Source organism: Cryptomeria japonica, chromosome 5 (genome assembly GCF_030272615.1).
Source record: "Cryptomeria japonica chromosome 5, Sugi_1.0, whole genome shotgun sequence".
In the NCBI taxonomy this organism is placed as follows: Eukaryota; Viridiplantae; Streptophyta; class Pinopsida; order Cupressales; family Cupressaceae; genus Cryptomeria; species Cryptomeria japonica.
Window position 1 is genome coordinate 233457116 of NC_081409.1, and position 26352 is coordinate 233483467.

The 26352-nt window shown below is 36.9% G+C and overlaps 1 long non-coding RNA gene across 1 annotated transcript; it reads left to right on the forward strand.

Moving 5' to 3' along the window:
• Positions 1-6281: 6281 nt before the first annotated feature.
• LOC131029077 (uncharacterized) lies at positions 6282-7251 on the forward strand. Its single transcript, XR_009111049.1, has 3 exons — positions 6282-6413; positions 6575-6682; positions 6788-7251. It is a non-coding gene; the product is annotated as an uncharacterized LOC131029077 (long non-coding RNA).
• The last annotated feature ends 19101 nt before the right edge of the window (positions 7252-26352 follow it).

A 26352-nucleotide genomic window follows, 5' to 3' on the forward strand; every position in this document is an offset into this window, starting at 1 on the left:
GCAATAATATCTAAATAAGATTAGACTTTACTATTTTTATTTAAATTAATCAACACTATAGATATTAAGATTATAGTAGTTTAATTGAAAACAATCATAAAAGACATCACTAGAAAACTAACAATGTTAGGTTTAAGTGTAGAACCGATTTATAGTAAATGGGTTTAGTTGATTCTTTTTCATATTAAAACAAAAAATACAGACAGAGAGTAAGGCAACAATAAGAGGAAGGCTTAATTGATGTTTTAAAAATGTTTTAAGAATATTTAAAAAATGGAAATAAAAAATGAAAGTCTTCCCTTTCAACTGGGTGCTTATCTAATCAATGATGCATGGCAAGGCTTGCAGACAAGCACTTAAAACATGAACATAAATATAAAAATGACTAAAAATATTTAAAATATCCTGCATTTGGCACAGACTGTGTCGTACATAAATGATTTATACGGAATCATTGCAGATTATAAAAATCAGAAGTTCTTGACGTAAACAAATTTAAAAAAAAATACTTAGCCTACCTTATTCTATGTTAACGCGTAAATTGATAGAGATGTATAAATTTAAATGTTTTAATGTCAAGACCTTGGGAAGTAGAAGGTTTCAATTGTAGAAAATTGATTGACTATTTTTTCTCTTGGCAGTAATACCATTCATTTCTTGAAGAATTGAAAATGGACTGGACAAGCTTCCTTGTTTTATTGTAATGTTAAATAGGATCTTGAGAAGAGGAGCAAGGATTTTCAGCAGAATGTTTAAAAAATCTTATTTGAGTACAGTGTTATATAGAATTAGGATATATGGAAGCATGGTTCTCAGTTCAGACTGCAGCATCATCAGAATTGTGTCAAATAGGATCTTGATATGTAGAACATAACATTTTTTCTATAAACCCTATTCAATAGGGCCTGGATATGTGGGAGAAGATAGAACTCATGGCTGTCTCTGCAAGGCCTTTTGAGAAGTTAAGCTCTTTGATTTCAAAAGCAAAAGTATCTCAATTGATTCAGTATATATGGTTGATTTTCTTAGTACTTTTTTGTGAGACCTCTTTAGGGGTTCAATACCGGAATAACCCACTTACATGTGATAAGAGCACACTTAAAGAGCCCTGCAAAGCTTATCTTCACTACTATCTTTATGCAACTGTTTCTGCAAAAGAAGTTGCAAAATATCTTTTTAAAGATCAAATGAATAGTGAGGCTATTTATGTTAATGAAACAGAGAATGCTCTCCTTATTGGTGTTGATTGCTTTTGTACAGAAGAGAGTTTTCTTCTTGCCCAAACAAATTTTAGTGTAGGCAGCTACCCCAACATGAGCTCAGATGCTGTACAAGACATCTATAAGGGTTTGGCATGGATCCCTTCAGAGGAAATCTATCAAGAGAATTCAACAGTTTCTATTAAACTTCCTTGCATGTGTGATGATACTGGTAATGGGTATTGGAAATACTTGACATATGCACCTCGGAACAAAGATGTTACCAGTGATCTTGTTTTGCAGTTTGGTTCAAATCTGACTCTCTTCTTAGCTCTAAATAACTTGAGTTCAAAGGAGGATCCTTTAATTGACGACAAGATCTATTATTTTCCTGTTAAAGAAGGTAGAATGTCAGATCATTTCTTCAAATTTAAATAATTTTTTCATTGTGAGATCACTTCTTGTTCAAAAGGTTTGTTTTCTGATCATTTCTTAGTAATACAATTAGTATTTTAGGTTGGGAAATCAGTTTTCTTTTTGGGTGACAGAAATGTCTACAATTGGCTTGAAGCTTTTACATGTCTAAAGAAAACGACATTTCTGTAATCATCCCAAAGTTGCCCAACTATGAGTAACATATGATATGCCTTGCTGCTGAGTATTCAGTTCTGCACTGAGTTCTCTTCCATTGGTCAATTCCAATTTTCCTAGGGCCTTTATGTCGAGATAGAGATAATTCCTTCTTCCAGTCCTGTACTCCACTAGCCATTGATAAGATTGTTTTGCTCACCAGGAATCCAGGGAAAATGGTGTAGAAAACTAGATTCAGGGGTTTCCCTCAACCTCCTCTCCCCGACTGTGTAGGGCTTTGATTATGCTCAATTTTATTACAGACATTAAAAATCCACAATCTATGTGATAGGAATCAGCTGTTGCTGTTTCTGAATTAGATTGTGTGAATTTTTTTTTGCATTAATGTTTCGGATCACATTTTGTGATTCGTCATCATGTTAGAGAGCAAGCAGAAAATAATTTTTTTCTTTTCTGATTGCTCTCTAATATCTGGATGATAGACCATAGAATGTGATCCAAAATATTGATACAAAACTTGTCTTACACAATCTAATCCAAAATCAGCTGACAGCTGATTCCTATGCTCACTCCTCTCCTCTTATAGCTAGAAATAATACCCTAGTTGGTCCATTTTCTCATACCTTCCACTCATAAACTAATTGGAAACCGTGTTTAGATATACAAGGCCATGTTTTCATTCTAAAAATTTCCTAGAAATTGATCTCAAGAGATTAATGGTACTATTTTTCTTTTATAGCTCACTGGTGATGTCTTGGACAATCCTTTCTGTCTCCTAGCTAGGTGTACTTCTACAGACCCATTGACCTATTTGGTCGTTTGTTTTGTGAACATTAATATGCTTTCTCTTCTTTTTGCAAGATTGAATTTGAGGTTTATATGTGATTATTGAATCTGATTCCTGATTCTACAATTCTTTGATATGTGCAGTTTATGGAGATCCCTTGAATGCGGCAGTGGTGATCCCAGAAGTCGGTAAGGATTCCTTTACTCCTGAATTAGTTTCTAAAATTCAAATTACTTAAAATACAGCAAAACAATCTAATAAATCATCAGAAAGGTTCATGATACTTTAAAATTGATATTGAAATTTCATATTAGTGATGTCACATCTGAACTGAGCATCAAAATTTCCACATTCTCCCATGATTTTCAGTAAACAAGAAAAACAAGAAGGGCTGGTCAAAGGTTGTATTAATTGTGGGACTTGCTGCTGGTGGACTAATTCTGAGCATTGCACTTATCGCTGGATTCATTCTTAGGGGCCGCTTCAAATGGAGACAGAAAAATTCCAGTAGATATTTGAAAAGAAGGTTTAAACCCCAAAACATCGTCCATAGCACCAGCAATAGTGATTTTCAGCTTTCGCTGTCCAAAGGTAATCGCTTATTACGAAGCTTGCACATTTATATATCATTTATTACTTGTTTATCTTGGAGTATCTGATACTGAGTCATTCCTTCAATTACTCATCTCTAACGAATAGTCATTTCTTAAATGTTATGTCTTTATTGGACCATATGACAGTATAAATCACCCTGTTGGATCATTTTTGGATCCCCATTTTGAGTAAATTTTACCACATGACCCCACATAAATGAATGTTTATATGGATAAAGAGGTGGAATCCAAACCAGCCAAAACACATTTTATGAAATCCCTCAAAACTCTGTAAATTTTTTAATGGGATCCCATTTTGTAAACAGAGACAAACAATTTGGTAGATCCAGAAAAAATGATATGCTTCAAGTTTGAGGAAGTAGTGACGGGAACTTCAAGGTTTTCAGAGAGTAATTTTGTAGCACATAGCTGGTATGGCTCTAGCTACACTGCGTGCTTAAGGAACCAGGTAAATTTTCTTTGCACAAAGGTTTTTGGATCAATACATTATAATGGAAATACAATCTCATTTTAAGATGGTTTCTTGCGTTGTGTACAGCAATTTGATGTAAAGAAAATACGATTGGCACCGAGTAAGTTAACTCCAGAGTTCTTAAAGGAAGTGAAGAAACTTCGCAAACTGCATCATACTAATCTGGTAGGCATTAATAGGACTTAACCATTTGTCTGGACGTTGAATTTAAGCTCTACGAAATAGTGGGGATACGATATTCTCCATTGGCATGTTATTCCAAGTTGTGGGTGAACAATTCTCAATCTTTTTACTTCTTTTTGGTAGATAAATCGAGCACTCATCTTGTCTATTCTATGATATCAGAAGCCTTTTGTCGACAGTAAACTTCTTTTTTTCTGTATTTCAATAGGCTTCACTGATTGGTTATGCTTCAAACGAAGATGAGCTTCTTCTGGTGTATGAATCTTCTAAATGTGGACCTTTGAGTACCCGCTTGCATGATCCTGCTTCCAAAGGTAATATCTTTGTTCTCAATCAATTAAGATTTTCTTGACACGTAGCAAAATAAAGGATTCCAATGAAGTATATGAAGGAAAGGTATGTCCTTTGTTCTTAAAAACATAGTCATTAAATCATGATTTATCTTTTACACCTGGTTGAAAATGGTTTTATTACTGTTAAAGGATGAGTGCATGTCCCTACATTGAATATTGATGCTGCCAATGGATATTCAGGTAGCTTCAGATCCACTGTTTTACCAGTTATTATAAGAGTGTTAAAGTCTATCTTGAAGACTTGAAGTCCTCTATCGTGAAGTCCTCATAGTAAAGATTCATGCTAAGCTATGGTCATCTAGCTAGCTTTAACCCCCCCTCTTTAGTAATTCTCGTACTTGTGCTAAAAGACAATTGGGTGCGAGTCCCCTGTTAAATATTCATGCTATACAATTGTTATCTAGCTATGTTCGATCTCACCTATTTTTCTATCTTACCGAAGGTTAAGGGCAATGTCTATTAAGTAGCATTTGACTGTATTTATTAATTAATTGGAATTCAAAATTATGTTATATTCTGAATTTTACTTAAATGAATATGGTCGATTGGGAATCCTTTCAAGATTCTTTGCTACTGTTGTTTTTGACATTCAGTTGTAGTTTGTATTTTGGAACTAAAAATTCACTGACTTCCTTCTGATATGCTCATTTTATAGGGTTTTAAACTTTCATCCTGTTTATTTTTCCACTTTTTCAATTTTTTTTTTCTTAGATCGGTTAATTAATGGCATAGATCATTCTTCTGAAAGGATAAACGTATTTTATATTGTCCTCAGGCTTGACTCCCATGAACTGGAATGAAAGATTGCAAATTGCAATAGATATTGCAAGAGGTCTAGAATATATACATGATGATACTCAATTGAGTTATGTCCATTGTGATATCAACGGTTGTAGCATGCTTCTTGAGGACGATGTACAGGGAAAGGTACAATCTAATAACTGCTTTTCTCTGCTTTTATCATGAATGAATATCGATTTTATTCTTAATGAATTCTTCAACTTGTCGCCATGGCTACATGATTTACAGGTTGGAGAATTCGGATTATCAAAGCTTTTGGAAATAATAGGAAGTGGGTGTAAAGTGACAAATGATATCACAAAGCTTGCGTTTATGGCTCCTGAGTATGTCCTTTCTTTATCTCTGTAAACAGTAGTGAAATTTGTGTCATTAGATATAGTAGTATCATACACATGGTCTTGATTCTACACTATAATTGACTGCCACTACACTATAATTGACCACCAAACATTATCAATACTCCCAAAAATTCTTGGGACATTAATTCAGTGAGTCCATAATACAGAGCATCTTTCAACCACGCCTTGACATAGAGTAACCACTGCCCTCACAAACTCTGGTTCTTGGAGTGACAACTGCTTTTGCCAGTTTTATCATCTTCACTAGGAAATCCAAAGCTTTGGTTGCTAGGAGCACCACAAATGTCAATATTCTTCTTTTAATAATATCAGGGGTCTGCCCTTGGTCTGTTCTACTCTAGAGATAACATATGCAGAGGGCATTCTTCTAATTGATAGTGTGATTGATGCTACTACTACTCTAAGCTGGGACATAAGTTCCTCCTCACTCAACCTGTTAGTTGATGGCTTAAGGCCCCTTTATCTACCGATTGAGTGCTCAGCTTACATGTCAATTTCCCTCTCCTTATGTGACATCAGTCATACATAGGTAGATGGTGAAGGGCTTTCATAGTTTCTCTTATAGCTACTCTTATCTATTCTGAGCTAACTACAAAGTTGGCATACTTTGATCATTTGAATATAATTCTTTTGTTCTCGTACCAGTAATTATAGAGCAAATTTTTGGATCTCGTACCAGTAATTTTAGAGCAATTAGATCCCACCCAATAACCCATTATCAGGAAGAAGAATATTTAAATGTAATAAGCCATGCTGATCAACTAAATTGCATTCTTTTGGTTTTGTTTTCCCAGTTTCTGAACCTTCTTTTAACAGTTGTAACTCTAATCAATTCTATCATCTATCCATGCCTGATGATCTAAATGTTCATTTTACATAATGATCTCTCTTTAACTTGAACAGATTCTTAAGTGGAGGAAGATCCACAGTCAAAAGTGATGTATATTCCTTTGGGGTGGTTCTGTTTGAACTTCTTACAGGACAGAGAGCCATTGCAGACAGCCAAAATGATAGTGGTCAAGAATCACCTCTAAGTTTAGCTACATCTCCAGTGGTAAGATTTAAAGCTAGATATCATTACACTTTCAATAATTCAAGGAAGAGCTTTAGTGCTTGATTAACTTTCTGTTAAATTTCTTGATAGTGTGCTTTTGGATGGGAAGAATCTGTGAGATTTTTTCATTCTCTAAGCTACAGTTTTTTTGTTTGTATAAGACTTTGAGAACGCTCAAGAAGACTCCAAGACCATTGAAGATTAACCAGATAAGAAATTGGGTAGATCCAAATCTTTACACTTCTTATCCAGAAAGCATCTTTTGCAAGGTATGCAAGATTTTCTTTCAACAGGGCTTGTGGGATACTATAATGATACAATTCGTGCACATAATGTTAAGGACTAAACTTACATATATGCTGACATTTTTTCAGACTGCTGAGATTGCACAGAGATGTTTAGATGAGAATCCTTCCAGGAGGCCTAACGTGAGAGAGATAGTATACAGTTTATCCCGTATTTTGTTGGAATCCATTGAATGGGATGGTGCTCTTGCAGGAGGAAGTCAGGTCTTTAGTGGTCTCAGACACGGGAGATGATGACTAAATTCCTTTGTAGAAAATGTTTTGGGTGCTTCACAGTAGGAACCATTCTGTCATAAATGTGTCATTATTATCATGTAATCTGGTTTCTATCTTCAATATTCAAAGAATTAGTATATAAGATTTATATTCCTCCTCTACAGGAAGTGAAGAATAGATAGATGGGCCAAGCCTGAAAATTGTCAGTGCATCAATAAGCCAGATTTTTTTTAAGCTTCCGTGACTGAGGGACAAACAGAAAATACAAATATACAGTTAGTGCACCAATAAACTGATTTTAATAAACTCTTGTGATCGAGGGACAAATAGAAAATACAAATATATAACCAGTGCATCAATAAACTAATTTTCTTGACTGCCTGTGATTGAGGGACAAGTAGGTTGTACTTGTACATATGTAATAATATATTTTTTCGTCCAGGCTTTAAATTGTATTTAAACAATTGGTTTTGATTCAAGTTTTAAATTAATAATAATAAGTATACATTTATTTAAACATTTGAAATTTTCTATATGTTGATATACTTCTCTTACCATGTTCTCTGGATTGGACAGAGAGTTTATTAGTATCTGCCAAGAAGACATTATAAATATTTGAAATATTTTAATGCTTTTAAAAAGCTTTTAGTTTTTTTTGTTTAGTTTTTTATTGTTTAATATTTAAATGCACTTAATATTAAAAATGTTTGGTTTGAAATAGTAATTTATTATAAATTTCTATTAAGATAATTACTTCTTTTAATCTGATAAAAATTATAATAGTTGGTATTATGGTGATGAAATTTATTAAGCACAACACATATTAATGGTTACTATTATACGTTTTCTTTCAAATCTACAATGTTTTAGTATCAATAAGGCTCTAAAATGCTCACTATTTGCTTGGCCAGTAAGCCATAAGAAAGAGTCATGCATTTTCTAAAGTGTCACATTGTGAGAAAACTTCATTGTTTAGATGACTCATAGTGCACTTGATTGTTTAGAAGGAATGGTCCATCTTCTATGGCTTTGCTAGATGCGACATGTAGGTACAAGGTATAGACATCCATCAAACACAAAGCTTAGAGGGCCATTGAAACTACTTGGGTAACTAGGGGAGAAGGACTAATAGTAGGGCTGGGATAAAGTGTTGATATAGTACTTGTGGTTATATGATTTAGTCTTGCTACATATTTATTATATATATTGTCAATATTTAATCCACATGTAAAAGTATAAATAACCAAATATTGGTAAAGATGGACCCACAAATGAACACATGAGAACTTATGAATGTTATATAACAAACATATACACATTTTTCATATTCTTCTATTAATTAATTTAATTAAAGAATATGAAATTGTGGGATATGGAGGACGCGGGTCGGTGCATGCTGCAACCTGCATGAGGGGGTTGCTGCTCTTGCGTGTGCCTGTTCTTGGGCCTGTTTGTTTCTTGTTCGTGAGTTGTGTGTTGGGTTGGGCGTTGTCAGGCATACGGGCTGTGGATTGTGGCTGTCGGTTGGGGTTGGGGCCGACATTTTCCCTTTTGTGATTACAAATTCAAACTTGTTCTTTTTGTTGGATTAGGGGTTGGGTTGTTTGGAGATTGGGGTTCTGTGTGGTGTTGTGGGTGTAGGTGTCTTGTATTCAGTGTGTGGGGAGCTCTATTCATGGGTGTTTGGTCTTGCTTTTGTTGATGCGGGTGTGGGTGGCTTGTATTTGGTGTGCGGGGAGTTCTTCCGTGGGTGTTTGGTCCTGCATTTGTTCATAGCAATGCAAGTGGTATCTATTGGTTTGGTGGTGGTTGATGCTGAGGGGCCTCACCATGAGTCTTCCTCGAGCTTGCATGGCTCTTCTCAGGGTCTGCATGCACAAAAGCCAAAGTCTTTTTATGTGGGTGAGGGCTCAAAAATGAAGAAAGTTAATGGTTGCCTCCCTAGAAGCCAAGATTGTCCTATTTTGGTTATCTCTCCTAATTGAGTTGAAGATGATGTGTCATATTGAAGTCGTCATGCTCTCATTTGCAAATTTCTTGGCATTCATATTTCTTTGTCAGCTCTGGAGACCTGGATCAGATGAACATGGCAGGTTGACGGTGATATAGATATTATGCTTACTGCGAATAGCTATTTTGTGGTCTCTTTTTCCAATTTAGCTGATCGAAATCGGGTTTTTGATGGAGGACCCTATTTCTATAATCATGCTTGGTTATTTATTAAACCCTGACATATGGGCTTTAATTTTGTTGAGGAATTGCCTTCTAGGGTTCTTGTTTGGATCTGCCTGCCGTGTCTTCCGCTAGAGTTTTGGAGGGATGATATTCTGCAGCGTATTGCTGCTCTACTTGGGAAGCCTGCTACGGTTGCTCAACAAACCCTAGAATGTAAGGTAATTTCTTATGCTTGTATTTGTGTGGAAATGGATTTGAATAACCCCTTGTCAGATTCTCTTGAAATCTGTCTTGGCACTTCTTCATGGGTTTTGTCGCTTGATTATGAGTCCTTGCCTTTTCGTTGTGGGGTCTGCCATGAATATGGACATCTGCATTGACATTTTCCTAAGGTTAATATAAATTCCTGTTCTAATGGTTTCTCTCTTTCTTCACCACCAAAGGAGGCTGAAGCGGGCATAGGGAAAGCCCCAATGAGTGATACTGATTTTGGGTATGGATAAGGAAACTTTTGTTCCTGTTAAATCTTGGGCAAGGAATCATGGGCAAAAAAGAATTCTCAGAGATAGGCATACTGATGAGGGCCTCAATCGGTTTGAGGTATTGAATTTGGTGGCCTTAGAGGAGGGAATTTCGGTGGATGCTGTTACAAATAAGGATTTAGGCTCTGAGGCCCACATTTCACAAGATATTGTTGTGATGAATGACCCTCCTGTTGTGCAAGATCAAGATGCACCCATGCATGAGCCTTTGCAAGATGACATGGTTCTTGCAAATTTGTCTAAGGTAGTTTTTGGCAAGAGTAAGGGTTCTTCTCAGAGCCTTGGTGTGCAACAACGCCCTCTTAAGAAAGGTCCCTTTGTACCTTCTTCTACTGTTGGGCGTAAGAAGGATCTGGAAAAGATTAAACTTACTAGAGATTTATTGGTGGAGTCTGGGTCTGTTAAGACCATTGATGCTCACTTTCCTCCTCCTCCTCCATGATTGTTCTCTCTTGGAATGTAAGGGGGTTGAATAGCACCTCCCATCAAAGGGCTATTCATGACTTGGTTGCAGTTCATTCTCCGGACATCTTTTGTGTTCAGGAGACTAACGTTTCTGTGTTGAATCAATGATGAACAGTTAGTACCAAACCGGTACTGAGAGGGGGGAGGTGAATCAGTACAGATAAAAACACTTTTCCTTGAACCGGTTCGACTGAAAACATTGCACTTGACTGGCAAGTAATAACACCGGTCTAAACCAAATTACTGTCGGTTTAAACACAGTAAGAATGTGAAAAACATAAACCGGTAACTCTTAGCTTTCCACACAATCTAACATCTTATTTCCACTTCACCCATATGCATACACTAGTAATACACCAACAGAAATGCAAAGACTTACTGGTTCAACATGCTTTATCACTTGACAAAAAAATAACACAGCATCACATGAAAAAGCATCACACATTTAACACACATATTTTTTCACATGGAAACCCAACTAGGAAAAACCACGGTGGGGATGAATACCCACAAGTTGTTCTTCGAACCCTTTTGAAGTCTGCTCTGTTAGGAGCCTAGTTCGGTTAAAGACTTTACAATAGGTTTTGTTAGGAACCGATCTTGCTAGGGATCACCTAGTTAAGGGATGGCTAAAATACACGATTAAGGTTTAAACCCTGTTAAAGGTTACCTTGTTAGAGGATTTTAAGAACTCAGAGATTTTGAGTCACCCGGTTAAAGGATTTACAACAAGCCGATTAAAGCTACCCTGTTAAGGGATTTTCCAACTGTTGAAGTGGTTATAGGTCAACAGGTATTACAATGATCCAATAAAACACTTCAATGCCAATGCAGATCTGCTTTAGTTCCTTCCTTCTGTAATCACACTCTACAGGTATCTATTCTCTTATCTGGTCTCGCAAGAAGCACATATCTCTGCACTTACATACACACACAACATTTGTCAACAACTTCAACATGAAAAAAAACATCGACCTTATAGAAAACAGATAGGTCGGTAGCATAAACCCTAAACCCTAAACATTTAGGTTAAGCAATTTAGTCAGTTCAATCCTAATCATTGAACACATTGCATTGATTACAACAGTCTTGAATAGATCTCAAGACGTTCTCCAACATTCGTTCTTCACCGCTTCTTGGAGGCTGATAACCCATCACCTGTTCTCCACCATTTACAGAGACTTCGCACATTCCTGAGGTAGATAGGATCAATCTCCTTCATGCAAGATCCTTCACGCACACAAGGCTGACGTGGCAACACAATTTGTTCTTCATTACAATGTTAACTCATTACACGATGTCATCGGTTGAATCACACAGGCTTGGAACACTTCAACCGAAAACCCTGAAGCTAAGACTACCAACCGGTAGTCATACCATATGAAACCTTGATACAAAACATTCCATATACCACTTCACATTCCAACATACCGGTTCACCTTGAACAAACATACCACTTCACTTTTTCACAAATACTAATTTACATCATCATACCGGTTCTCTTGTACATCATCATATCAGTTCTTTTGCCAGTTTGCTTACTACACCATATCGGTTCATACTTCAACATATTGACATCAATGACAACATACAATATCATCATGTCATCATGCTCTGCATATATGCCAACAATCTCCCCCTTTGGCATTGATGGCAATATACAAAGATATCTTTCTGCTTATGCTTAACATCTTCTCCCCAATACTGCAGATATCTTCTCTGCTTCACATCTTCTCCCCCTTTGACAACAATGCCAAAGTGGAGGCATACACATCGATGTTCCATTATGTTGCTCCCCCTAAGGAGTAGCATCCTTCAACACATCAATCCTGAAAAAGATATATCAATGTAAGACCTGAGTGATGTGGAGCACACACCTTTAGTTCACCTCTTGAAGGGGCAACACCCCTAATTCACCTCTCAAAAAGGTAAAGGTAGCCTTCGGTAGAGGCTTGGTGAATATGTCTACTAACTGCTCCTTACTAGAAACATGTTCCAATACAGTCTCTTTGTTCTGAACCTTCTCCCTCAAGAAATGATACTTGAGCTCGAAGTGCTTGGTTCTAGCATGTAAAACTGGATTCTTGGAGACATTAATTGCACTTTTATTGTCACAAAATATACTTACCGGTTCAGATACATGAACTTTGAAGTCTTTTAATACATGCTTCATCCAACTTGTCTGAGTGTAGTTCATAAAAGCTACAACATACTCCACTTTTGTTGTAGACTGAGAGATAGAACTCTACCTTTTACTCATCCATTAGACTAGTCTACCACCAAGAAAGAATGCACCGCCGGTTGTGCTTTTCCGCTCGTCCACATTACCAGCCCAGTCAACATCTGTAAACACTTCAGGTTGAAATCATTACAGTATGGATACTGTAGTCACATAAATCTGTCCATTTTAATTAAATGAATATTTGTTATTTATTTGATTAAAAATCTACTAGCCATCAGTTAATTAAATTAATATTTAAATAATTCATCTTCAAAACATTCTCCTATTAATTAAATAAATTATTCAATTTATTTTAATTAATTCATTATACCAAATTCACAATCAATTAAATGAATAATTCTATTTATTCAATTTAATCTTCTTTCCTCTTTTAAATAAATTAAATCAAACATTTATTTAAATCATTAAATCCCCCCCCACTTGCATTTTCCTACAAATGCAAGTTGCAACCACAAATTGAAATAAATCTTTTTAAGAGAGGTCTGCTAAGAGACACATCACTCTTGGGAATGACCTCACGTGGTAAATCCTTCGAGCTGCTATAGAAATTAGGTGAGAGCAAAAGCTATAGCCTTGGGTATAGTTGTTCCTACAACGTAACTTGCCGAAAGGACAAATGGGCCCCACCAAAAGTTACAAGGCTCTTAAGTGAGTCACTGCAGAATGAACTTATGTCCAAAAACATCAAAAATTACTAAACACTTTTAAGTAGTAGCCCACCCATTCTATTGATTAAGGATATTTGTGATAAATTTAGTGCAAGAGCATAGATGGTTTTGCTCCCAAGATACTCACCATACATATTTCTTTGAGTAGAAACATAGCTTTTTGAAAGGTTACTTGTAGCCCGATAAAAGTGGTGACTCCCCCATCATAGGGATCATCTATTTGTTATGCTCGCGTAAGACTTAGTATATCACATCCTTACCTACCACAGCGGGATTCATAAGGTATGTAGTACCAAAGTCGAAGAAATATCAAGATGTGGGCTGAAATTATCGCAACTGGCCATTTGACCTTAGGGATAAAAAGTGTTTAAAGTATTTTTCACTTTTGAGTCAAGACCAGTGCAAATTGAGCTGACTTCAGGCTTTGGAAACGCCTAAAATACATTTGGAGGAAAGGGTCATAAAAAGTTCAAAAGATTGGGTTAATCTAGACCCATACTTATTTGTGCCTTTTGAGGCAACATTCTTGTGTTTGTGTGCTTGCTTTGTTTTCTTGTCAAAGAAACATCATAAAAACCAAAATCCAAAACAAGTATTCATCCAACGCCAACATTTTCAAAAACACAAAAGATCAAAAATAAAGAGCAATAATCAAAGTATCAAACTATATGACCATTCTTCACATCTCGAGAAAAAGAATCTTCATCAAAACATCAACTTGAAGAAAAGACCATTAAGCTCAAAAGCTTTTATCAAAAGGAGGAAATTCTTCTATCTTAATAGACAAATCTTTGTCTCTCATAGAACCTTCTTACGTTGCATGCGTCTTTACCTTCAAGGGAAATCAAACGAATTTGATCCAGAATCATTAAACCGTAGAGCTTTTACTCAATACAGAGCTTTGAGTTATCAGAAGAACAAAGGAGGAAAAATCAATCCTCACTTCTTTCCCGACATTTGCATCACATCTAACATAGCTCGGGAAGAACCACCAACTCCCGAAAGAGAAGAGGAATAATTTGTCCATATGTGACACAAAGTTTTTATTGAAGTTCACATTTCATCCATTATCATATCCATATCTCATCAAATCCACTTCCAACTCTCAAAACATCAAGAGGTTTTTGTCCTAAAGTTCTATTTCGATATTGCTTGAATCAAACACAATACATCACTTTTTAGAGTGTCTCTACATCTAGGATAAACTCATCCTAAGAGACATTTCTACATAGGTTAAAACTAGTCTATGAGTGAATCCTCTCATTACTGGGTAGTTGAGTCTGTAACACATCTCAGATCTCTCTAAACCTTATCACATCAAACTTTGTCAATCCAACACAACAAGCAATTCAAGAAAGAACTTTGGTAACATCTACCTTTAGTGTTAGGGATCTGTAAGCAAAGCACTTCACCAAAAATCAATCTTTCAATTCATCACCAAGTCATCATCATTTTCATCAAACTTCAACAATAACTTGTAAACAAAATGGCTCATACCAGATCTAGGTCTAGACAACATGAAATTGAAGAGGAAGAGGAGGAAAATCTTAATCAATTCCAAGAAGCCCTTGGAAGAAACACAAATGATGAAAATCCAGGCACTCCTACTCCTGCAGCAATAGAAAGGGCACAACACAACCCTCTCTTTAATAGACTTTTTGACGAAATACTCAGGAGCAATGCGGATGCTCACTTTTTAAGACTTGCTCAAGAGGGGCCTAAACTACCCTCTGACTTTGATGTTGCACAACTAAGACAAGCATCAAAATGCCAAAGTTGTAATGAGGATGAAAGAGGTCGAGATCACATCAGATATATCCTTCATCAAGGTAATCCCCCACCTCCTCCTCCTCCAAATGAAATAGACATGTTGCGACAACAAGTTGAGAATCTCACCCAACAACTTCATAGTGGTGTGAAAACTAATCAGGTTTCACTTAATGACATTTGTCCCTATCCCTTTGATAGGAATCTTCATATGCCACCTTTTTCGCGAGGGTTTGAAACACCCAAATTTGAAAAGTACTAAGGATAAGGAGATCCTCGTGATCATGTTAGAGAATTCCATTCAGCTTGCCTCAAAGTGGCGTACGAGGATACATACCTAATGTGACTTTTTCCCCAAAGCTTGGGAGGAACAACCACATCATGGTTTTCCCGATTACCAGGTGGCATTAGGACATTTGAAGAACTCATCCAGAAATTCTTGGCACATTACTCACACAACATTGAACGTGATATCACAATGGTTGATCTATGTAACACTAAATAAAAACCAGGTGAGCTATTTTCAGTCTTTCTGCAACGATGGCGTCAAATGTCTAGCAGACGTTCTCTTCAGTTACCTGAACAAGAACTAGTGGAAATATTTATTTCCAACTTAAATGATGAAATAGAATTTCACCTAGACGTAAAAGACACAGATTCTTTCAATGACATGATCACAAAAGGCTTAAAATGTGAGTGGGCTCTCATAAAAAAAGGGCTTATCAAAATATATAATGAACCAAAAGATGGCCCTTGCCCACGCTTCAATAGTGACAAGCCTAACTTCCGCAACAAAAACAAAAACGTCCTCAACGATGGGGTTGTGGATGTAAGAACTATCAAAAGTACACAACCTGTGGTTCGATTTGTAGGATAGAACCCCCCACCCAAGAATAACATAGTTGCTCCTCCAAATCAAGGGCGCAACACATCTCAAGAGGAACCCAGACAATGTCAATAAAATTTTAAACCAAAATGAACATACACGCCCTTAGGGGAACCCATCGAAACAGTGTTACGTCAGTTGGTTTCTCAAAATCTGGTTACCTTACCCAAAACATCAAATTATGAACCTCAATTCAAACCTTCATGGTGGAGAGATACTGAACATTGCGATTTCCATCAAGGGAAAGGGCATTTGACAAGCAATTGTCACAGATTGAAAGATCTTATTGGCCGAGGTGAAATTGAAATCGAAGGACATGACCCAAAGACAACTAACAATGATCATCTCATGTTTAAAAATCCACTTCCATCACAAGATCAAAGGGGTCCTTCCACTTCAGGGAGAAACACAGATACTAGTGATTATACGCAAGCCACGTATAATTACACTGTGAATCACCTATATGATGCCAGTGAGCAGATTGCAACTATTACCATCAAAAATCCCAACTCCACTTGCAATGTTGTTACATGTTGCAGTAAGATTACCATAAAAGCAGCTCCACAAGGCACCCCATCTATCCTAAAGTAGTATAACCTTGTGGAACAATTAGACAAAATGCCTGCACTAATATCTATCTTAGAGCTATTGCGCCTATCTCCATCCCATAAAACAATCTTGGATCAAGCTCTCCAAGAGGCGTCAGTCCCTGCAAACCTAAATATAGATCAGTTCCAAGCCATGGTTGGAAACCTAAGGTCATCACCTTATCTCACTTTCTTTGAAAGTGATAGCTCATCCTTCTAGCAACCTCACAATGCCTCAGTACACATTGAAGGGTTTATCAACCAATATAGGATCAAATGAGTCTTGATCGATAATGGAGCAGGCCTGAATATCTATACACTACAATTAGTCATAGCTTTGGGATATGCAATTGAATAAGTGGATCCCCACAAGAAGATCACAATCAAAGCCTATGATAATGCAGAGCGTTCATCCAAAGGAGTTGTTGTGCTACCAATCTGAGTGGGCCTTGTGGTGAAACACATCATCTGTCAAGTTCTGGACCTTCCTCTTCCATACAATTTATTGTTAGGAAGACCTTGGATACATGTCATGCAAGTCATTCCATCTACCTACCATCAGTGTATCAAGTTCCCACATAATGGTGTAGAAATCACAATCCTGGGTGATGTAAACCCCTTTGCATATTGTCATAATATAAGTCATCAACTAAAGATTACCGTTCCCAACAATAGAGAAGCCATCTCCTCCACATCATACGTAAGTCCAACCTCTCTTTCCAGTTCAAACACCACTATACCGAAGCAAGAGAAGCTCAAGATGCAAATAGCAGAGGAAGGTCCTGGGGAATACAATCTCAGCCAACTCTTTTGTGTTGGACAAATGCCCATTTCTCCTAGAACACATGGAAAACCTCAATGGTTACTTCAAATGCCACTGGTCAAACCAATATGTACTTTGACGCCATTTATCCTTGGAAAGAGTCAAGAAGAAGAGACCAGAGATGAAGACTTAACAAAATGGATCTATAAAGATCCCATCACCACTGATATTCGGCAAGCTAAGCTTCCCATAGATCAGTATGGCAAAGGCCTTCTCATTATGCAAAGAATGGGTTATGATGGTCAGAGTGCTCTAGAATCTTGCAAGCAAGGACAACATGAACCATTGCAGCTGGAATTAAAGCCCAAAAATAACACTGGCCTAGGATTTCAAAAGGAGATCCTTCCTAAATTCAGATTCAAAGGGAAACCCAGCAAACCACTATATCAACCTATTACAAAGAGGTCACCATTGGTTATAAAAGCAGCGTCAAACACCATAGCAACTACCCCATTGAGGCTAAAAATCCCAAAAATACCATCTACAAAACCCATCATCCCACCAATCAAACCAGTAACCCCATCAGTAGTAGCAATAACATCAATAGCACCATTAGCAGGAGCAATTGTATCAGAACCCACAATAGTATCAACAACATTGGCAATTCTAGTAGAAGCAACAGAGTCAACACTACCAATACTCCCCATATCAAATTCACTGATCCCCATAATCCTTCCTATAGCACCAATCATTTCATCTACAATGGTACATTAGCTGATCACATCTGCAGTGTTTAACTCAAAGGATATCCTAGTATGGTACAATAATTGGCTAATGGAAAGTGACTCAGATACTGACTCACATGAGTCGGAATTTGATTCCATACAACTTAATACTTCATATGAGGAAGACACATCACCACCTCCACCCCTCAAAGACATCCCTATTTATAGAGAAGCACAGATAAAGACCTCTTGGGTTCTTGAACTGGAAACTTCTTCCACAGACCCTATGTCACATCCTATGCCTGATTTCGATAGGGAGAGTACAATCAATGACCTTCACCATAGTGTCTTAATCCTCACTGACACATCTAACGAACTTAACCTAATCGATGAGGTAATGCCCATTATCCATCCTGAACTCATCGAATGAAACCAACCTAATCCCCCATGTCTTGACCATTTCCAAAATGATGAGGCGATCATTGACTTTTTGGAACTACGGGATAACATACCAAGCGGGGATCACAAATCTGGATTTTCCATAGAACTTAATAGCGCAGCATACTTCAGGGCGGATGCCAAACCTTTTAGCTGCAAAAATTTAACAATAAAACATGGATCTTCCAGTGAAAACCACACAATGGCACTGTTTGATCCCACAAAAGTAAAAAGAAAGAGTGTATCCAATGGTGAAAACCTCTCTGAGGCGCCTGAGGATGAAAGGTTTGACATCCTCCCTTCTAGTACACATCAGGAATGATCAACAATCCTTATTGAAGAGACAAAAGAATACAATGTGGGGACTCCTGAAACTCCTCACCACATACATCTGGCATCTCGTTTGACTCCAGAGGAACAACCGAAGTTTGTCGAATTCTTCCAGAAGTGCCAGATTAACTTTGCATGGTCATATGCAGACATGCCTGGTCTTGATCTTGATTTAGTCATGCATCACCTCACTATAGCAGAAGGAGCCAAACCTGTCCAGAAGAAGCTTCGCAAGATGCATCCCTAGATTGCAGTATTAGTCAAAGCAGAACTCAAGAAACTCCTAGATGTTGGTTTTATTAGACCAATTGATTATGCAGATTGGGTATCCAATATTGTGTATGTCGGAAAACCAAATGGGGGCATCCATATCTATACTGACTTCAAAGATTTGAACAAAGAATGTCCTAAAGATGACTTCCCCCTACCAAACATCTACATAATAGTGGACCTAACGATAGGGCATGCCATGCTTTCACTCATGGATGGCTTTTCAGGGTACAATCAGATAAAGATTGCACCAGAGGATCAACATAAGATGACCTTCATATGTCCATGGGGAACATACTACTGGAATGTAATGCCTTTTGGTCTAAAGAATGCAAGAGCGACCTATTAATGAGCAATGACCACCATCTTCCATGACATGATGCATACTATAATGGAAGATTATGTTGATGACTTACTGGCAAAATCACTCACAAGAGAAGGTCATTTGGACATATTAGAGAAAATCTTTGACAAACTAGAACAATATCATGTTTGACTCAACCCAAAGAAATGTGTCTTTGGAGTAACCTCAGGGAAGCTTCTAGGATACATTGTCTCAAGCAAAGGCATTGAGGTCGATCCTGCAAAGGTCAAAGCAATCATGGACATGCCACCTCCCAAAAATATCAGTTAGCTAAGGACATTGCAAGGATGATTTCAATCCATCCGATGATTCATTGCACAACTGGTAGATAAGTGTCACCCATTTACACACCTGTTACACAAAAACATCCGCTTTAAATGGGATACCAGATGTCAGCAAGAATTCCAAATGCTTAAAGACTATCTCATGAATACACCATTGCTGATTCCACCAGATCCAAGTATGCCTTTATTACTCTATATATCAGCAACAAGTACAACATTGGGTGTACTATTGGCACAACATAATGCAGAAGTGAAAGAGTGTGTTGTTTACTACATCTCTCGCACACTGGTTGGCTATGAACTCAATTACACACCTATTGAGTGAGCTTGCCTAGCAGTAATCTTGGCAACCACTAAACTGAGACACTATCTATTAACACATAAAGTACAACTCATTGCAAAGATTGATCCACTTAAATATTTACTCAGCAAAGCAACATTGACATGCCGCTTGGCCAAATGGGTAATGATTCTCAGTGAATTTGACATCGAGTATGTGGACTGTAAGGCTATCAAGGGCCAAGTTATTGCAGATCAGTTGGCCGATGCTCTTCTCATAGGTGATCATCCTCTCATTTCCAATTTTCTGGATGAGGAGATATTCATGATCACAGTAGCACAACCATGGAAACTATACTTTGATGGTTCATACACTAGGCATGACTCGAGGGCAGGTATCCTATTTATCACACCTCAAGGTGACAACATCCCAAAGTCTTACAGGCTCACATTTCCATGCACAAACAACATAGCTAAGTATGAAGCCTTGATTACAGGACTCGAACTATCCATACAATGAAAGTTACAAGAACTACAAGTATATGGCGACTCCCAACTGGTCATTCGACAAGCAACAGATGAATATTAGACCAAGGATGACAAACTCATGTCGTACAAACAAATAGTGGACAAATTAAAAACATCATTCACTACTATCACCTTTGAAAAGATACCTAGAGATCATAATCGAGCTACTGATGCTATGGCTACCATTGCATCTCTCCTAGATCTTCCACAGAATTCAACACGCTACGAGTTCTTGGTCGAACAAATTTGGATTCTTGCTTATAATATCCCTGAATCTGAGATGATATGTCACCTTATTGGTTCTGAATCCCCATGGTATGGTGAGTTCTACACCTACCTCTGTGATCACACCCTTCCTCCTAACCAATCGAATAACCAACGAAAAACCTTCATTCGCCAAACCGCTCGATATACCATTATTGCTGAAACCCTATACCGACGCAGTCTCAATGGTACTCTCCTTTGATGTCTGGAACAGGATGAGATAACAAAGGCCTTTGAGGAGGTACATGAAGGAATTTGTGGAACTCATGCAAGCGGTACCTCACTAGCCAAGAAACTTCTGCGCACTGGATACTATTGGCCATCCATGGAAAATGACTCCTACTATTTTGTCAGAAAATACAAGAAATGCCAAGTTCATGAAGATCTGATACGTGCACCAGCATAGGAATTGCAACCAATCACAACACCATGGCCTTTTTGTCAATGGGGCCTTGACCTTGTGGGTAAAATCCATCCATCTTCATCCAACAACCAATTCATTATTACCGCCATCGAATACTTCACAAAGTGGATCGAGGTTGTTCCACTTACCCAAGTCACCGACAAGAAGATCGCTTCATTCATCCTTAATTACATCATCTGTTGGTATGGTGTACCCATGTCCATCATCACAAATAACAGACTTCCATTCAAAAATCAGGATGTTCGTGAGCTCTGTGAGAAATTTCACATCTAGCACCGCTTTTCCACTCCCTATTACCCACAAGGCAATGGTCAGGCCAAAGCATCAAACAAGAACATATTAAGAATCCTCAAGAAGACAATCAATGATCTCGGTCATGATTGGCATGTTCAATTGAATCCAACACTATGGGCATATTGAACTAGCATTTGAACACCTATAGGCGCAACTCCCTACTCACTAGTCTATGGCGCTGAAGCTATCTTACCTATCGAGGTCGAGATACCATCTCTATGGGTTTCCTTGTACAATCTCATCGATGATGAAGCATATAGAGTATCCCATCTTCTGGACTTAGAGCTACTTGATGAGAAACGACAAGCTACGTACAATCACCTCAAGGCCTATCATCAGCGCATGAGCAGAAGCTATAATCATCAAGTTAGACCTCGCACATTCGAGGTAGGTGATCTTGTTCTTCGAGAGAATCCTCGTAACCAACCAAACCGAGAACATAAGGGGAAGTTTGAATCAAACTGGTTGGGTCCATATGTTATCACTACTGTATTTGGGTCTGGGGCATATCAGTTGGCTACTTCAGAAGGAGAACTGCTAGCAGCTCCGATCAACAGCATGCACCTTAAAAAGTTTTATACATGAGCTGCACAAAGCATCAGGCTCCCATGCATATCGGGCAAAACACCAAAAACATTCAGATAAATGTCCTAAAGAAAATACAAAAACATCAAAATAGTAAAGAAAAATCATGCATCCAAACGGTGAACAACCACTCTAGTGGCACCTTGGGTAAATACGATGGTGAAAACCTAGCAAACAAGCGCCACTCATAAAGGCTATGGCTCCATTGTCTTTCAGACTTGTTGCGATCACATTTACTACATTCACTCATCCATCAGTCCAAAACCATGACTTGTTATTGATCTGCAATCAAGGATAGTACTTCATGCGTCTTGCATCCCGCTTTTTCATAGTCATGTCTAAACTGGGGGCAATGCCCTTAATATAGTTGATGGAAGTGGATTCTACATTATTTTGTGATTCATTGAGTTCTTCATTCAAAACTATCTCACAAAACACCAAAAACATTGGAAAACTATCTCACATAATCTAAAAACATTTTGAAAACATCAAAATCACTCAAAAACATGGCAAACACCTTTTTCATACGCATCCAAGCAGATACCAAACAAACATTGTGAAATACTCAAACGGTGACCACTTATCACATCAGCTCAATAATCAACATCGACACACACACTATCTTAACAAGGATGTATCTTTCCTTACCAAAACAAAGACAAGATGACATTCTCTTTGACAAGAAAATTTTGTTTAAGCTATCAATTACTTGGTTGATTTGTGGGTTATTCATTCGTTTATATATATCAGGTTCCTACGCTACTCCGGGATATCCATAGGTGATTAGAGTGGCTGGGGTGGTTCCTAAGCATTGTTTGTATGTCTTCTGCGATTTATTCCGATGACGTTCTAGGGCATGTACTAATGGTGTCTATGTGGGAAGTTCACTAAGCTATGTGATCTTATGCAAAATACAGTCATAGATCACTACGGCTTGCTAACTACAACGTATACCTTGACCATATGAGCATGAACCATTATCGAGGGTCCATATTCTTTATTCTTTATATATGATGTTTGCTTACAGGTACAATGCTCCATCTTTGGTTCCTACTGCCTCATCCAAACTCAATAATGGTTTATCTCTTACTACGGTATGAACTTGTCTCGAGATATGATCGATAAAAGATCAAGGAGGATGTTCCAAGTCATGCATGAAAGGAGATAATCCTTTTCTATTTCGCGAGCACTACTCAGGTCAACTTGATCCATTATATCAAGTTGCTTGTATTAGCTTGCTATATCAAAATTCATGTAAGGAATACTCAGGTCATCTTGAATCATTATGTCAAGTTGCTTGTATTTTCTTCCAACATTTTAAAAGCTCAATGATAAAAATAAAGTACTATGGATCGTCATTTCATCTCATCTGTTTATATTGCATTCCGTTGCATATCACCCATCCATTTACTCATTCATTATTCATATGCATGGTTTTGTATGTAAGGGTGAACAAAGTTAATATGAGCATTTATGTGAAAATTGAGTTGGTCTTGGATACAATCACGACAGAGTACTCTGATACATCATCAGTGCATCATGCAAAGTCTAAACAACCTTGCATTCATCTATCATAATCACTTCATCATTACATTTAGTTGCATTTGCATAGAGTGCATTTCATATCATTTAGTTGCATTTAACTACATATAGTTCATTATCATTTCTTGGTATTAGTCTTATTATATCATTTCATCATTGCATAATCATGACATTTTAGATTCATTTATACATTCCTCATCATTGCATTTACCATCATTAGCCATTAATATGCATTCATTTAGTATTAGTTACCAATCATCATTTATCATCATTTAAACACATGTGTACCATACATTTGTTTAGATTTCTCTAGTTGCATACATTTATTTATCTATCCATTAGTTAAGTGCATTCATTGCATTTCATTTAAGGATTCATTACAATGCGTTAAGGTGTAGTTATTCGTTACCCATAAGTTGCATTATCATTTCACTTCATCATATTTTTCACCATTTAGAATCATAATAAAACCATTTGTTTCCACATTGGTTCATACATTATACATATGCATTCATTTAGAAATCATCATTTAAACACTTGTACTTTACATTTGTTTATTCATATCACACTCATCTAACAAACTATCTAGATGCATTTATATATATAAATCCTTCATTTAGCACATTATATCATAGCATCATTACATTGTCTCATCAAAATACAAACCAAAGTACCATCATAATCATCATTTAATTATGCACATATAATCATCATCGCATTTACATACATAAATCATTCATGCATATCAACCTACATCCACATATTAGCATCACATCATACAATATACATATAGGCATCATGTAAAAATAAATCATCATAAAACATGCATATAAGGAATCGTCTCATAAACACATACATATAGCAAGTACAACTATCTATTTGAGCATAAAATCATAAAACCATCATCCTACATAAGCATCCATACATGTCATCAAAATGCATATCATCACAAAATATGGGATCTCCTCATATATCATATCATATCGCCAACAATATACATGTATCAGAGTACAATGATATCCAAAATAACGGTTGTTAGGCCCAATATGGAAAGCTAATGTACTGAGAGGGGAGGGGTGAATTAGTACTTCAAATCGTTTTAACAACAATATCTTTACTGTTATGCATAAACCAAAAACTGTTGTAACATAACATAAAGCTAAAACAAATAAGTAACAATCATACATGATTCACTCCATAACACATATATTTTGGTTACGCAGAAACTCTTGGTTAGAGAGAAAAATTGTGGTGGCGATGGCACCCACAACTTCACTACTGCAATAATAAAGATGCGCGGTTAGAGCTACATATTTAGCTATTTCTGATAGCTTACCTTGTTAGGAGTAACAAGATCTATTAGATCTACCTTGCTAAAGGATTTTACAACACTTTATTTAAATGTTGCACCTGGTTAGAGGTTTTACAATTTATAGACTTGATTAGAGTCTTTTACCCTGTTAAAGGTTTCTCTTTCAACTTCAAAATATTACAATAAGACTTTACAAATATTTGCAACTTTACATCTAAAATGCTGTAGCAGATTCTATGTGCTCAAAATAAGATTACCTTGCCTATAGCATACCTCGATAACTTATAAAGTAACTCAGTAAACCCTTCTGTTTACTTTGTTCTTTGACTATTCTCTAAAAACCTTCTCGGTGACCTCTATGTCTCTGTAACTGTCATAATACTTAGTGATTTCTCATGTATCACATAAGTCTTACTTCATACACATATGCACACACATTTCTCATTCACACATGTTTCTAATCCTAAATTCATGCTGTATAAATAGATCTCTTATGTCGATGATCTGATTCATTGCTTCGATCTTACAAACATGATTTCTTGAATGAATATTTAAACAAAATATTTCATTGGTTAGATTGACCTTGTAATCATACACAATCTATATGTGCAATTTCCAATGTAATAACGGTTAGATGTGCCTCGATCTTGTAACACGTTTTCATGTGCATGTCCAGGTTCAATGTATCTGGTAACACGTTTCACTTGGTGAATATCAACTCGATGAGTTAACTTTATTGCTCGGTAGCCATAAAAAGATACTCGGTAAACAGTTCTATGAATACTATGTTTTGTGACTGTTTTCTTCTGTAACTGACTAGACTATTCATACCGACTTCTTTGTGTGTACCGACGACATGATTCTGTAATGATAACCAACTAGAATATATAGTATGACTTTGAATATAAAAACTAATGGCAATTTGATAAGTAGTAACAATCTCCCCTTTTGACATTAGTTGAGATGTTTGACAAAAAACTACTTTCAAAGTCATAACTCAAAAATCTATATACTTTGCAAAATAACTACGCTTGACAATATATACAATAGTCAATGAAATAGTATAATCAAATATACTCCCCTTATCAATATGTTGTACATAACTTAGATTTTGCATGCTCGGTTCTGTTCTGTGCTTGTGTGCTCTGATTGCTCTGTATATTCTGCTCGGTATACTCCCCTTGTAACTGTGTCACTCTCCAAATATAGTATTACTCCCCCTTTGTCTGGTATTACTCTATGTAGTATTATAGTATTACTCCCCCTTTTTGACAAACAATTTCCATCTGGGGTTGGTAACTGATCAAAAATAGATTTATATTTGTTCTAGGCGTCGGTGAGGGCAACTGAGAGTGAATCCTTTACACTTTCCATTAATGAATTTTGTGCTTGAATATCAGCTAATAGTGATATTAAGCCATCAAGAGTGCTTCCCTCTTGTGTAGTTGATAGGCAGGTAGCTTTGTTGATCTGTTCCTGTACTGATGAGAGATGAGGAAGGAATAATGTTTGAAGGGTCATTATATCCATCCTAATTTTATGCTCTTCATTCTTGAGTTCTAACTATTGAGCCATGAGCTATTGAAGCTTGGTATAAAAATTATGAACTGAATTAGGCTTGGTGGTCAACTTAGTTGAGAGATCAGTGATCTCTTTCTCAATTGCATCAGTTTTATTCTTGATA